Source organism: Bufo bufo, chromosome 2, assembly GCF_905171765.1.
Source record: "Bufo bufo chromosome 2, aBufBuf1.1, whole genome shotgun sequence".
In the NCBI taxonomy this organism is placed as follows: Eukaryota; Metazoa; Chordata; class Amphibia; order Anura; family Bufonidae; genus Bufo; species Bufo bufo.
Window position 1 is genome coordinate 792791567 of NC_053390.1, and position 14136 is coordinate 792805702.

Sequence of the window (14136 nt, forward strand, 5' to 3'; positions counted from 1 at the left end):
GTTATGTAGTCTGGAGTGTCCCCTATAACAGCAGTCTGGTTATGTAGTCTGGAGCACCCCCTATAACAGCAGTCTGGTTATGTAGTCTGGAGTGCCCCCTATAACAGCAGTCTGGATGTGTAGTCTGGAGCGCCCCCTATAACAACAGCCTGGGTGTGTAATCTGGAGCGCCCCCTAGAACAACAGTCTGGAAGTGTAGTCTGGAGTGCCCCTATAACAGCAGTCTGGTTATGTAGTCTGGAGTGCCCCCTATAACAGTAGTCTGGAGCGCCCCCTATAACAGTAGTCCGGCTGTGTACCTGGAGTGCCCCTATAACAGCAGTCTGGTTGTGTAGTCTGGAGTGTCCCCTATAACAGCAGTCTGGTTATGTAGTCTGGAGTGCCCCTATAACAGCAGTCTGGTTATGTAGTCTGGAGTGCCCCTATAACAGCAGTCTGGTTGTGTAGTCTGGAGTGCCCCCTATAACAGTAGTCTGGAGCGCCCCCTATAACAGTAGTCTGGAGTGCCCCTATAACAGCAGTCTGGCTGTGTACCTGGAGTGCCCCTATAACAGCAGTCTGGTTGTGTAGTCTGGAGCGCCCCCTATAACAGCAGTCTGGAAGTGTAGTCTGGAGCCCCCCCTATAACAGTAGTCTGGCTGTGTACCTGGAGTGACCCTATAACAGCAGTCTGGTTGTGTAGTCTGGAGCGCCCCTATAACAGTAGTCTGGCTGTGTACCTGGAGCGCCCCAATAACAGTAGTCTGGCTGTGTACCTGGAGTGCCCCTATAACAGCAGTCTGGCTGTGTACCTGGAGTGCCCCTATAACAGCAGTCTGGTTGTGTAGTCTGGAGCGCCCCCTATAACAGTAGTCTGGCTGTGTACCTGGAGTGACCCTATAACAGCAGTCTGGTTGTGTAGTCTGGAGCCCCCTATAACAGTAGTCTGGCTGTGTACCTGGAGCGCCCCAATAACAGTAGTCTGGCTGTGTACCTGGAGTGCCCCTATAACAGCAGTCTGGTTGTGTAGTCTGGAGTGCCCCTATAACAGCAGTCTGGATATGTACTCTGTTACGGTGCACACCATTTCTAGGCTCCCTGCTGTAGTAACTATGTGGCCCATTAAATAACAGGACAATGGTTTCACTGAGGGCCTCACATGGGGTCTCTCATTTTTTTCTCATTCATAGGCTTATTGTTAAAAAAAAATTGGTTTGAGATCAACAGATGAGTGTCCAAGATGTGGCAAAGAACAAGCGGGTTTAGTCCATTTAATTTGGAGTTGTCCTAAATTGTTTAGATACTGGTTTGAAATAGATACTTTTATTAATAAAGTTTTGGGAGTACGAATATATGATGCTCCAGTGACTTGTATACTGGGGGGTACAGTACATCTGGGCTGCGGAAACTGGAAAGACAAGTTCTTTGTAAGTTGCTGTTTCAAGCAAGATTGCTTATTTTGAGGAAATAGATTAAAAAGGATCCACCCACTTTAGCAGAATGGAAGAAATCTGTGGACAATTTATTAAAAGTGGATGACCGTTTTTTTTTTTTTTGTGTGTGTATCTCTCCTCTCTCCTCATAGGGGATGTTATTGGGGGGTGGAGTTGGGTTAAAGAAGATGGGAATGTTTTGCTGTTTTTTGTCTTTTTTATGATACATTTGAAAATGAGTAAATAAAGTTAATTTAAAAAAACTTTACGGCCCATCCCTAATGTAAAAATGACGATGACCTCATCTACCAAAATTTTCTTACCAAAAGTTGAATTCTAGTTTATCAGCATCAAGCATTAAATCCAACAAAAGTAAATACGTAACCCTCAGAAATGAACTATCCCTTATGGCAGCAATTTATTTATTCTTTTTTATGTATGTTTAGTTTGGTGTTAAGTTGGGTTTTTTCAACTCGGTCAGCGTCCACATGTGCGGCACATAATTTGCTTGATGAAGGGCTTTAAATAAGACCGAAACGTCGCATCCATAACTGTACTGATGTGCACAACCATGTCTGGCTGAATAAAATCTTGACTAAAACACAAGAGTGCTGTCTATATTGTGTGTTGTTAAGTTGTGTTTTGACACATAAAAGCAAGTTTTGACCATTATAAGAAGTTCACAGTAATGATAACCATGTTTCATCAGTCTCCCATCATTGCTAACCAATTAAGAACGCAAAACAGAAAATTTTCCTCCTTTGGAGGACCTCTACTGTCCTCCATTATATAGACAACCCAATGATTTGATTGGCCATTGTGTAATTCTTAGTTTCTCCTCTGGCAGCGATGTGGGGAAGTTGATCAGTTTCTGCCAAGTTTCCCTACAAATTACAGCTGATCACTGGGAATTCCAGAGGTTGGTAGGGATGGGGGGAAACTTTGGGATCTGCTTATTGTCACAGGATACTTTTAACAAATAGAGATTGCCGAAAGCAGACAACCCCTTTAAGTGGTCAAGATCTGATCTCACAGCCAACCACTCTGTGGCCATGCCATCTTTACAGCATACAGGGGTTTTAATATTTTCAAGTTAATGTAGTATGGGTGGATGTCACCTGTTTGTCACTTGTGTTCATGCCTGCCAACAGTTCTGATTTTGCCAGAACAATCTCAAAAACTAGAGCCTGCACGACACGTTCCTGTTTCTACGGGCGTTCCCAGGTGGTCCCGAGGGCTAGGCTTTAGTGTATTGATTTTGACTTTTGAAGGGCTTGGCTCATCTTAGACATTTATTTATTTTATGCACTTATATAGCGCTACTATATTCCGCAGCGCTTTTACAGACATTAGCATTCAACTGTCCCCAATGGGGCTCACAATCTAAGGTACATTGATAGCATATCACTAGGATATGCCATCAATGTCAGATAGTTGTAGGTCTCACCTCTGGGTCTTGCTCTATCTCCAATATCTGAGATGAGCCCACCCCCTTGATGTAAAAAAAATTGTTACTCCACCTCGGAAAGTTCCTTTATGTGCCAGACAATTGGTGTAAAATCAGGATCCTGTTACCAAGATTTTATTTTCTAAGAGCAAAGTAACAATCTGTGAGAACATCAATACCACCAAGTTCATGAAATGTTCCTCGGATCTTGGAGGCTTTGAAGTTTTTTAATAAAATCTGGTTCTCAACTAGTTATATAGTAAGAGCTCTAAATATTAAAGAACCGACCAGGGAGTGTTCTCAGCCACAAATCAAAAGAACAATGGCTCTATAGACATGCACGGCTTTGTAAATGTCAGGTCAGGTGGCTGAGACACAATGCAACTTCCATTGTCTGAACTGTGTGAAGACCATGAAATCAATAAACCATTCCTTTCGCTTTGAGGTATAATCCTCAGGATCCTTCAAGATTACAAGACACTTGAGCAATAACTGTTCTAGTATTGTTTCACTTTTAACTCCACGGATATGAGTCTAATAGACAAAAGTGGGGGGATACCATTAAGAAAGGCTTTTGTGGTAGCTCTATAATCTCATTACTGCAGTTTCTCGAAATATTGCTTTGTGAATGTCTTGAAAAGAATCAGTTTTTTTTGTAATATTTTTACAAATTTCCAAATTCCCTGCATAGGCAGTATCACACACACAGACTGGAGATGGTGAGGACACACTAGGTTGGGAAACTAAGGGGTTTCCCGGAGAACAAGTGCATGTGCCGCAAGTACTTGAGGAATGGAGTGCAGGATGGGAGTGCTAATGGCTAGTGGCTCTGGCTGCAACAGTTATTCACAGTTGCAATCCTTACACGATGCTCCGTAGGGCCAGGTAATGATAGGAGGGTGCACCCTTTCTTCCCTCGGGCACACTCTGATGTTGGGACTTGTGCCTGATCCTAGTTGGGGGTGCCCTTGGTGTCATGGATTTGGTGCGGGTACAGGAGATGTAGGTGCTGGTGCAGGAGATGTAGGTAGAGCGGAATGGCGAAGAATGGTGCTAGAGTCAGAAACAAGGCCAGTTATAGAAGATAAACAAGTCTCTCTTTAGTAAAGTGCAGAAAGGGAGTTGTAGTACATCCAGTGGTATCAAAACACAGTTCCAACCAATTGACAGTGCAAATCTTCTCAGATAGCAATGTACGGATATAGACCAGGATGGGGATTGTAGTACTACTTCCCTTTCCATAGTCTCTCTCTGCAGAATCTAAGGCTGGCAATATGGTTCTTGTAAGTTTGACTGTAATTCCCAGCTGAGGGGTACAGTATTAAGATATGGAGGACCAGACATGTCCAAGTGTGGAGGGTGTTTTAACAATGTCCCTCTCACTGCAGTAAAGTCTGTATCAGCCTTAAACAGCAAATACTTTACAGACTGACTCCACTGCTCGATTCTGGACCTTCTAGTTATTTCTGTCTCTTTCTTTCTGGAGTACTATGAAGTAGAGATGGTTTTCTCTCTGTAAATTTCTCAGAGATAGTGGTTCTCTGAGGAGTGAGCACATGTAGCTTCTTCATACTTTCTCCACAAGCACTAGACAACTTAGCTTGGGGCAGACCTAAGTCCCTACAGAGGCAGAGGCAGGTATCTTTAACCCTGATGTATCCATACAAAACTATGCTGGGTTATACAATGCATTAGATAACATTACATAACATTTAAATATCCAGAAACAATTTGCAAGTACCCTATACTGGAGTACTGCACATGCTCACCCTTTAACACTAATACAGAAATCAAGATTTTGCTGCAGTGAATCTCAAGATTGTTAACCCTGAGAGTATCCTGTCCTAGCAACAGCTGATGAGAATAGTACACATAACAAGATGTAGTACAGAATCAGCATGCAGAAGAAGAAGTTGGGCAGTGTCAGAGCCAGTAACGTTCTAGCACCAAGGTAGTCAGGTGGTCAGTACACTTTTGTAGCTTGTGGCACCAAAAGGACCATATTGCTCAGACACAGAAAGAGTCTTTAAAAGACTCTGTCAGCTGGGTTTTGTTTGGAGAGTAGGCACATGCTGGCCCTTTAAGAGTAGAGAGTCAGTGCTTGAATGTGACAACCAGCAAATGACCGAGGAGAACTGCTGCGGAAAGGAGAAAACTAAGATCAGAGACCAGGAGAGGAGAAGGTCCAGGATGCTAGTCATGGAGGCACCCTAGCTTGGGGTTGCAGAGGAGAGTGGGACGGCTGCCCTAAGGTGAACCGTAAATGATATAAAGAGTTAAATGATAAAATTCAGTCATTTACTGTCACCACTAGTGGGAGCTTAAGAGCTTACTGCATACGGTGTATTATTCAGATCAATGTATAAGTTCCCAAGCTCCACCTAGCGGTAGCTGTCAAAGGTCATGTAATAATGTAAAGGGTGTATACATTTGGAAAGTATGTTTTATTGCTCCCGTGCATCTAAAATAAAATAAAAATAAAAAAACCTTTTAGTCTTGATTTAAAATCTCATACCATGTGTGCAGACCTACGTATATTTAATATTACAGAGGATTTGGATAAGCTGGAGAAGTGGGTGGAGAAATCGCAAATACAGTACAATGGGAATCAATGTAGTTACTTGGGCCAAGAAAACAAATTTTACAAAACAAACTTCCAAAATACTTGAGGATATTGGTAGACAGTAAACACACATGCCAGGCAGGTTCTGCTAGTAAAATCACACATGGGGTATTGAGTACAATTTTGGGCACTTGTGTGGGTGAACTAGAGTGGGTGCAGAGGAGGGTCACCAAGGAAATTATGGTGATGGGTTGATTGCAGCACTAACACAGTTTATCAAACTTGGGTTTATTCAGTTTGGACAAAATACGGCTTTGGGGAGATCTAATGACAATATACAAATATATGAATGCACAGTACAAAGATCCTGCTGATGATCTGTTCAAAACTGGGCACATCCCTGCACCATCAACATAGACAAGGGCTATGGAGCTCTCTGCCAGAGAAGGTTGTGATTAGACATGACCGACGTTTTGAAAAACTAGATTCGGCAGCTTCCCCAAAATTCAACAAGAATTTAAATTTGTGACAAATGATTTTGTCACAAATTGCTATAAATCATGTAATCCCAGGCCAATCTGCGGAGCAGCCATGCTGTGGGAAGGTTGCGACCATGCTGCAGTAAAGAACCATGTGCCCAATTAGCCTGCAGCTGACTTTCATTTAATAATGAAGACTGCACTTGGTTGGTCTTAAGTGTTAATGGCCGTGTGGCACCTTTAATGCACCTTTAAACAGGGGCTGTAACCACTTCTCCAACCCCAGCTCTCCCTACAGGTGGGAGCACTTCTTCTGCCATCTGCTTTTCCTCCTTTTTCACATCCTCTAATATCAATGAGAATATGTCATCAGTAACATCCAGCTCTTCCTCTCAGCATTTTGCTGACTTTTCCAGGACATGACTCAGAATAGGTCTCCCTACAGTCTCCCTGCACTCTTCCTGCAGTCTCCCTGAACTCTCCCTCACTAATATCCTTCTATTAATCATTTTCACCAACACTGCCCCTAGCTCATGAGCGCTTGCCACATCAGTCCCTATGCTCAGCTCACAGGACAATGGCGGAGACCGCACGGGATGAGGGTTGTGATATCACAGGGGGTGGCTATTCGTGGATTGGCTGTACGGCATTATGGGTGATTTTGGGTTCCTGGGCTTGTCTCTGCCACACTTAGTTTCTAATTGCAACCTGTGTAGCCGCCATTTTAGGAAAACCTGATTAGTTACGACGAAGTGCAAGTAAATTCTAATTTTTTGCGAATCGAAGTTTTCCTAAAATTTGGACCGAATTCCGCATCAAATGCTTCGCTCAACACTAGTTGTGATGGCTGATTTTTTTTTTACCTCTAACCAAAATTCACTGCTCCTGAGAAAAGCCTTCCATCCCTTGCACTGCCTTGACTTTAGAAGAATGCAAAAACCCTTATGAGGCAAATGCCAATGGCTTCATAAGTGATTTTGCCTAACTCTGAAGTCATGGCTGGACAAGGGGTGAAAAGCTTTTTTGTGAGGTGCAATGCGATGAAGACTCAGGCCAAAAACATAAGTGCAGCTCTTTACTGACACTGGTCAAATTCTTCTCCTTACTTGACTCCCAGGAGGGTCACATGACAAATAAGACAAGGCACTGCCAACCCTTTTCCTTCCAACAGGGCCAACTGAATCCACCTCTGCTAGCCCAAGAGCTACCAACATGGGGAATGTATGCACTTATGCCCCTGTGTTCCCATGTGGTATGGATGCTCCGACCCCTCAACATGGTGTCTGCAACCGGACAGTTTTACCAGCACCATGTTGACCTAGGACTTAGTACCACCACTCTTGTTTTTGACACCAATTTAACAACAAAAGAACATATACCTAATACTTTATGCACTGGTGCTACCAGAAACGTCCTCAGCTGGACAAACCAGGCAGACGTCCCCTCACTCCTTACTTTCCTCTGGATCAAAACTGCAGAATTATAGGTTATTTTTGATGGACTTTTTTCAACCTTAACAACCTTCCGATTGTTTCCATGGTTACAGACTACAAAGAAAAACCTGTGTAGTCTGATTCTTCAGGTATACTCTTGCTTTTGACCCTGGCTCTCCTTGTAAGACATTCATGTGTGGTCTGTCTGCCACCATCTCCAACCCTTATAGGGGGTGGTAACCCAACCTTATAGGGGTTATACATGTTAGTTCTTAGTCAGATTTCCTAGAAAATGATATAAATAAGAAACATCTAGAAGGAATGGATGCTTGACAGAAGATCATGGAAAATGATTGTTTAAGGATTTCGATAGGAGAACCTCCCAGTGATAAGCAGATCAGTGCTTCTCTTCTGAGAACCTTTTTCCTGCAGCGCCACCACAGGAAAAATAAAGTATTAAATGATGCCCTTGGAAATTAATGGGACATTCATGTAATGCCATGCTGGGTCCTCCAAAAAGAGAGACACTCTTGATAGGTGCTCTCCAACATGAGGGACTTCCCTCTATTAATTCATTAATGATCCTTACAATAGAGCTCTTAACTTGGCATACTCTACACTTGGAGCCGCCAACCCCCCGCCTTCTTTAAAAAAAAATAAAAAAATCTTGTTTTCAACTAGCCAAAAGGAAATGCTCTGCATATAATTGCGACATGAAGTCACTATTAAATTGTGACCCGCTGCAATAGGAATGTTTCTAATGGTGGCAATGAAAGATCTGCTTTATAGCCTTGTCACTTCCTTAACAGCCTTATATGCAATCATTTCTGCATTCAATTTCCTGTACATGTGTAGGACAGGACACCCCAGAGACCTGCGGCTCTCGCCCCTCCAGTACCAGAGCGAGTCGCTTCAGCTGCTGGACAGCCCAAAAAAAAAAAAAAAAGAGATGATGAACTATACTGGTTTCCTAAAAGAAAACAAACTGGTTTTATCCCTGTGGTTTTCCCTGAATAAATATTGTCCATGACTTGCCGTAATATGGTATAAACGTCCAGCTAGATATAAACTCTAAAAGGAAATATCCAGAACTGGAAAAATCCTAAAGTGTTCAGTATAATATCACTATAAGATATGATCCGTGAGCTCAGTACTTGTATCTTGCCTCCCAGCACGAGTAAGGGAAGGATGTAGAAGGCAACTTCTGCGCTTGATTGACATATTACAGCTCCTTGGATCATATGACTCTCATGGGTACCCATGGAAAGCGCACAAGGACGTGTGAATAAGGCTTTATGCAAGCATATCATTGCTCAAACTTAACCTCATTGCCTCATTACCCATAAAGGAGTTCTTCAGTCGTGTGTACATAAGGCTTAAAGGAAATGACCATCTTGGTCCAAAATGTTTTGTTGATTGATATATGTTGTGTTGATTAATGTAGCTTTAGAGCAGTCTGAGCTTTGGTTTTTTATACAGAGCTCCAAATCCCCAGTATAAAAGTAGTTAACAAGGACTTGTCTGCAGGATCAACCTTTTTAAACCAGATATGCTGCCTGATAAGGTTGATCCTGCTGATTAAAATGATACCTGTACGACAGAAATCTGTCATACAGAAGATACAATACTTTTAATCTATGTGCATATTAGTGCTTCAGTGCACTAAGGAGCGGGTCCTAGCCTCTTGGTGCACCTCAGTTCCTCTGCTGTCCTGACTTTGCCACAGATCATATATCCCCCAGAGAAACCCCAAAAAATAAATACAGACCCCAGACCAGACCACTTAAGGTAATACAGACCACAGACAAAGCCACTTAAAGAAATACAGACACCATAAACAAATACAGACCCCCAGACCAGACTACCTGAAACAAATATATGTAGACCCCAAATTAGATTGTCTAAAGTAATACAGACCAGGCCCCCTAATGTAATAAACACCAGACACCCTAAAGTAATACAGACCATAGACCAGATGCTCTAAATGCAGACCCCAGATCAAACCCTTTCAATTAATACATACCCCAAAAGGCCCCCCCGCCATTAATACTATCCCTGAACCAGATGACTAAAGCAAAACCAACCACAGACCAGACCCTCTAAAGAAATACAGACCCCAGATGAGACCCCCTGAAATTATACAATTCCTATAATAAATATAAATCCTTTTAATACAGACCGCAAAATAGACCCCCTAAAGTAATAAAGACCCCAGACCAGACTCCTCAAAGTTATAATGATCCAAGACCAAACACCCCTAAATAATGCAGACCCTAGGCCCCCTAAAGTAATACAGACCAGATACTCTATATATAGAGACCCCAGATCAGACTCCCTCAAATAATACAGACCCCAGAAAAGACCAGACAACTAAAGTAAAACTGACCCCAGACCAGATCCACTAAAGAAATACAGATCCCAGATGAGACCCCCTAAAGTTATACACACCCTATAATAAATACAGAGACCCCCTAAAGTAATAAAATCCCCAAACCAGACCCCCTTAAGTAATGGAGACCATAGACCAGACTCCCTTAATATAAACCTGCCAACCTATTAAAGAAATACTGATCCAGACCGGACCCCAGAACATTTTTTCCTACAAGCCTGAAAGAGGTGTCACCCTTATTTAGCTTCAGAATGCATGTTACGTACCATCTATGACCAGATTTTTAGTAATCTGTTTACTCTAAAAGAATAACATTCATATGGAAGCTTCTCTTAAATGGATTTTCTCAAGAACATAACCTTTGTCATGTGCCCTGTATGGACATGTATGGACATTATAGAGGAGACTACCCATCAAGCCCACTCCCTATGGCTTGAATGGGAGAAACTCATGTTTCAGACCCTAGAATAAATACAAATGCGTGTACCGTAAAAAACAGATACCAAACCAAATCCTCTAAAGTAATACAGACCTTAGACCAGACTCCTCAAAGTAATTAACTTCCAAAAGTAATAAATCAGCCCAAATCTCGAAGTAATGCAGATCCCAGACCTCTAAATAAATACAGACCAAATCCTGGAAAGCCATACAAACTTCAGTATAAAGATATATCAAATATATAGATCCTAGACCTCCTAAAATAATAAAAACCCTAGATTCCAAATGCAAACTAACCCCCACACCTCTTCCTTGCAGACACTGGAACTAGTAGGATAACTTTTCTAATATCCAAAACATCCAAAAACAGCTTTCTTCTAAAAACAATCAATGCAAGCTGACAGCAGATAAAGGTGACCTCCATCAAGCTGACAGGTTCCCCTGTTTCCTCTTCACAATTGACAGTTGTTGGTTATATATATATATATATATATATATATATATATATATTTATTTATTTATTTTTTAAGACATATGAATAAGTTTCTGGTTCACACTACATCTAAGCTGCTTAACATGATCTAATTTCCTGTCATTGTGTAGAGGTGTAATCAAAAGTGAGCTTTTTCCTCTATAAAATTCATGTTTGACTTTGTAGAAGATGTAAGGCCGTGGGGAGGTATTTTGGGCAATGATCTGATTCTTCATGTTGAATCAATCTGACAAGCATTCATTCTGTACACTTTACCACCGTAATGTGGTGGAATGAAAGGTGAGACACTGACTAGTGTTCATTGGCTGTCCTACAAACGTTCGTAACAAGCACCAGATGCTTCCCGTTCCACCAGCTCCTTGAAATTTAGGAAGCATAACCCCCGTTGTCTACCTTATGGAAAGTTTGGTGCCACAGAGTATTTTTGTTTTGACCAACAAGCTTCTTGAAATGTAGAAAGCACCAACCTAATGTCTTCTTAAAGGAATCTTAGAGAACTTTCTGTTTAACGCGTCATGACGATAAGCAATATCAATAATGTCTGGTAAGGAATCATAATACGGCTTTATTCTTAAATGTATGGTCAATGATATTATTACTTTTGTACATCTTTAAATTACAAGCCAATTCTTTATTTTTTTGAAATTCGCAGACACAAGGAAAATTGTGAAGAACCAATGTCTCTGGTCCTGCTTAGAATTTGGGCTTAGATGTGTAGCCAAAAAAAAAAAAGTACAGATACACTCTTGGCATCTAGAGATGCTTACATGACAATGTGGAAATTATAAGTCATATGGCCATCAAAGTAGTGACTCCTGTCACAATTTAAAGGCTATGTCCACCTTAGGTAACATTTTTCTATATCGGCAGCCCATGCCCACCACAATCACTCCCCCCAGGTCAGGCACGGATGTTGTCCCAGTCACCCTTCTGTTACTCCGGCAGTCCGATGTGCTGTATTAGTTTGTCTGCCCATGTACCGACTTTCTGCCCTTTTCCTGGATACTGACCATCCACTGTATGACCTGACCTGTGCTTGACCTCCGTTAGCAGATTAGAGAATTCTCATTTAATAGAAGAGGGTCCATTGTACAGGACTCTTCTCTATTAGCCGAAGCTTAGATTTACTCCAAAGAGTGTCTCTTACTCTAGAGCATCCAATACATATGTGTCTCACACAGACAGTTCATTGATTTTCATGGGATCTGTGTAATACCTAATATCTCCTGCGGGGCCACTACAGGATAATTGAATACTTGATGGTTTACCTATAGATTAAATCTGATTACTCAGGATCCTAGCAGTGGGACGCCCTATGGTCATTTTAAGGTTGGTGTTTCCTCTCCAAAGTGGACAATACTTTTAGAAGGATCACAATGTTAATAACCAGAAATATAACATTCCCTTTATCTCTAAACTCCTGGAACATCTCGTCTACTCTCGCTTAATAAGCTCTCTGCAAACTCTCTTCTTGACCCTTTGCAATCTGCCTTTCGCCCTCTCCACTCTACAGAAACTGCCCTTACTAAAGTGTCTAACGATCTCCTAACAGCAGAAAGGAATGTCAACTATTCTCTACTGATTCTTTTGGATCTCTCTGCAGCGTTTGATACAGTAGACTACAAACTCCTCCTCACCATGCTTCACTCAGTTGGCCTTAAGGACACTGTGTTCTCCTGGTTCTCTTCCTATCTCTCTGACCGCTCCTTTAGTGTACCATTTGGTGGATCATCTTGTCTCCTCTTCCTCTTGATGTTGGGGTTCCTCAGGGTTCTGTCTTAGGTCCTCTACTCTTCTTTCTCTACACAGCCCCCATCGGAATATCAGGTCAATTCCCAACTTCCCTACCTACAAACGTGCCTTAAAAACACATCTTTTTAGGCAGGCTTATCATGCTCCCTAAAGTGACTGTTCCCCAAGTAACCCCTCCCCCACCCCCAACTCCTCAGACCTGAACTCGATCTTCTAACAGTCCACACACTCAAAGCAGATTGGCCTACACCACTGCTTTTAGTACAATAATGGATCAATTACTACATATCACAATCCGCTACCTTTTGTGTCCCCACCAATTCCCCATAGACTGTAAGCTCATGCTCTCCTGCTGTATATTGTATATTAGCCGGTAACTTTGCAATGTCTTTTGTTTTCTACATGAACCCTCTGAATTGTAAAGCGCTGCGGAATGTTCTGGCGCTATAAAAATAAAAATTATTATTATTTTATATTATTTGTTATTATTTATAATATTCTTAACCAAGTATGTATAGTGAATTTGTATTATACCTATTAGGGGTACTACCAGATCAAATAATCTTGCTAGTAAGAGTAATTAAGAAGATACACTATGTATAGTCATACATGCAGCAAGGATTAATATGTCGAAAATATCTGCTCAGTTCACAAATAGGTGTTTACCGCTGTGCCATGTTCCCTCTCTCTCGTAAAATGTATTCTAGGCTCCATCCTTTTGTTATCTCTCGTCTCTCAACAGGTGGACAAACCCTTTTAAGAGGGGACAGATTCCTGCTGTTTTGTGAGGTAACCCAAGAGCTTCGCCTGTGAACAGAGACAATGGGGGATATTTATATGAGACAACATCAGAAAACCGTATTCCCTTTCCTAACATCCACTTTGCTAGGACATCCTGCGTTAAAAAGCTTGTAGCACCTGTTCTCCAAATTAAAAATGATGTTGTAGCTTATCTAACATATATGATTTCAACAGTTACGTAGGGGATGGGGGCACTGTTGCATTTGTGTCTATGCAAAGAATCTGCCAACGTTAGTGGTTAGAAGCGGTACTGCATGTGATCAAAAAAAACTTTTTTTTAATTTACTTTTGTCCATTACTCACTCAGGATTTTTAATTGTTAAATCAAATTTTAAAAGTCAGAGGTTATAGAGTCACTTTGGGATGATGATTTCATCACGTGGCTATTTTGCAGAAACTTTTTTAGTATACAGTGCAGACCAAAAGTTTGGACACACCTTCTCATTCAAAGAGTTTTCTTTATTTGCATGACTATGAAGGCATCAAAACTATGAATTAACACATGTGGAATTATATACATAACAAACAAGTGTGAAACAACTGAAAATATGTCATATTCTAGGTTCTTCAAAGTAGCCACCTTTTGCTTTGATTACTGCTTTGCACACTCTTGGCATTCTCTTGATGAGCTTCAAGAGGTAGTCCCCTGAAATGGTCTTCCAACAGTCTTGAAGGAGTTCCCAGAGATGCTTAGCACTTGTTGGCCCTTTTGCCTTCACTCTGCGGTCCAGCTCACCCCAAACCATCTCGATTGGGTTCAGGTCCGGTGACTGTGGAGGCCAGGTCATCTGGCGCAGCACCCCATCACTCTCCTTCATGGTCAAATAGCCCTTACTTTCAAAGTTTTCCCAATTTTTCGGCTGACTGACTGACCTTCATTTCTTAAAGTAATGATGGCCACTTGTTTTTCTTTACTTAGCTGCTTTTTT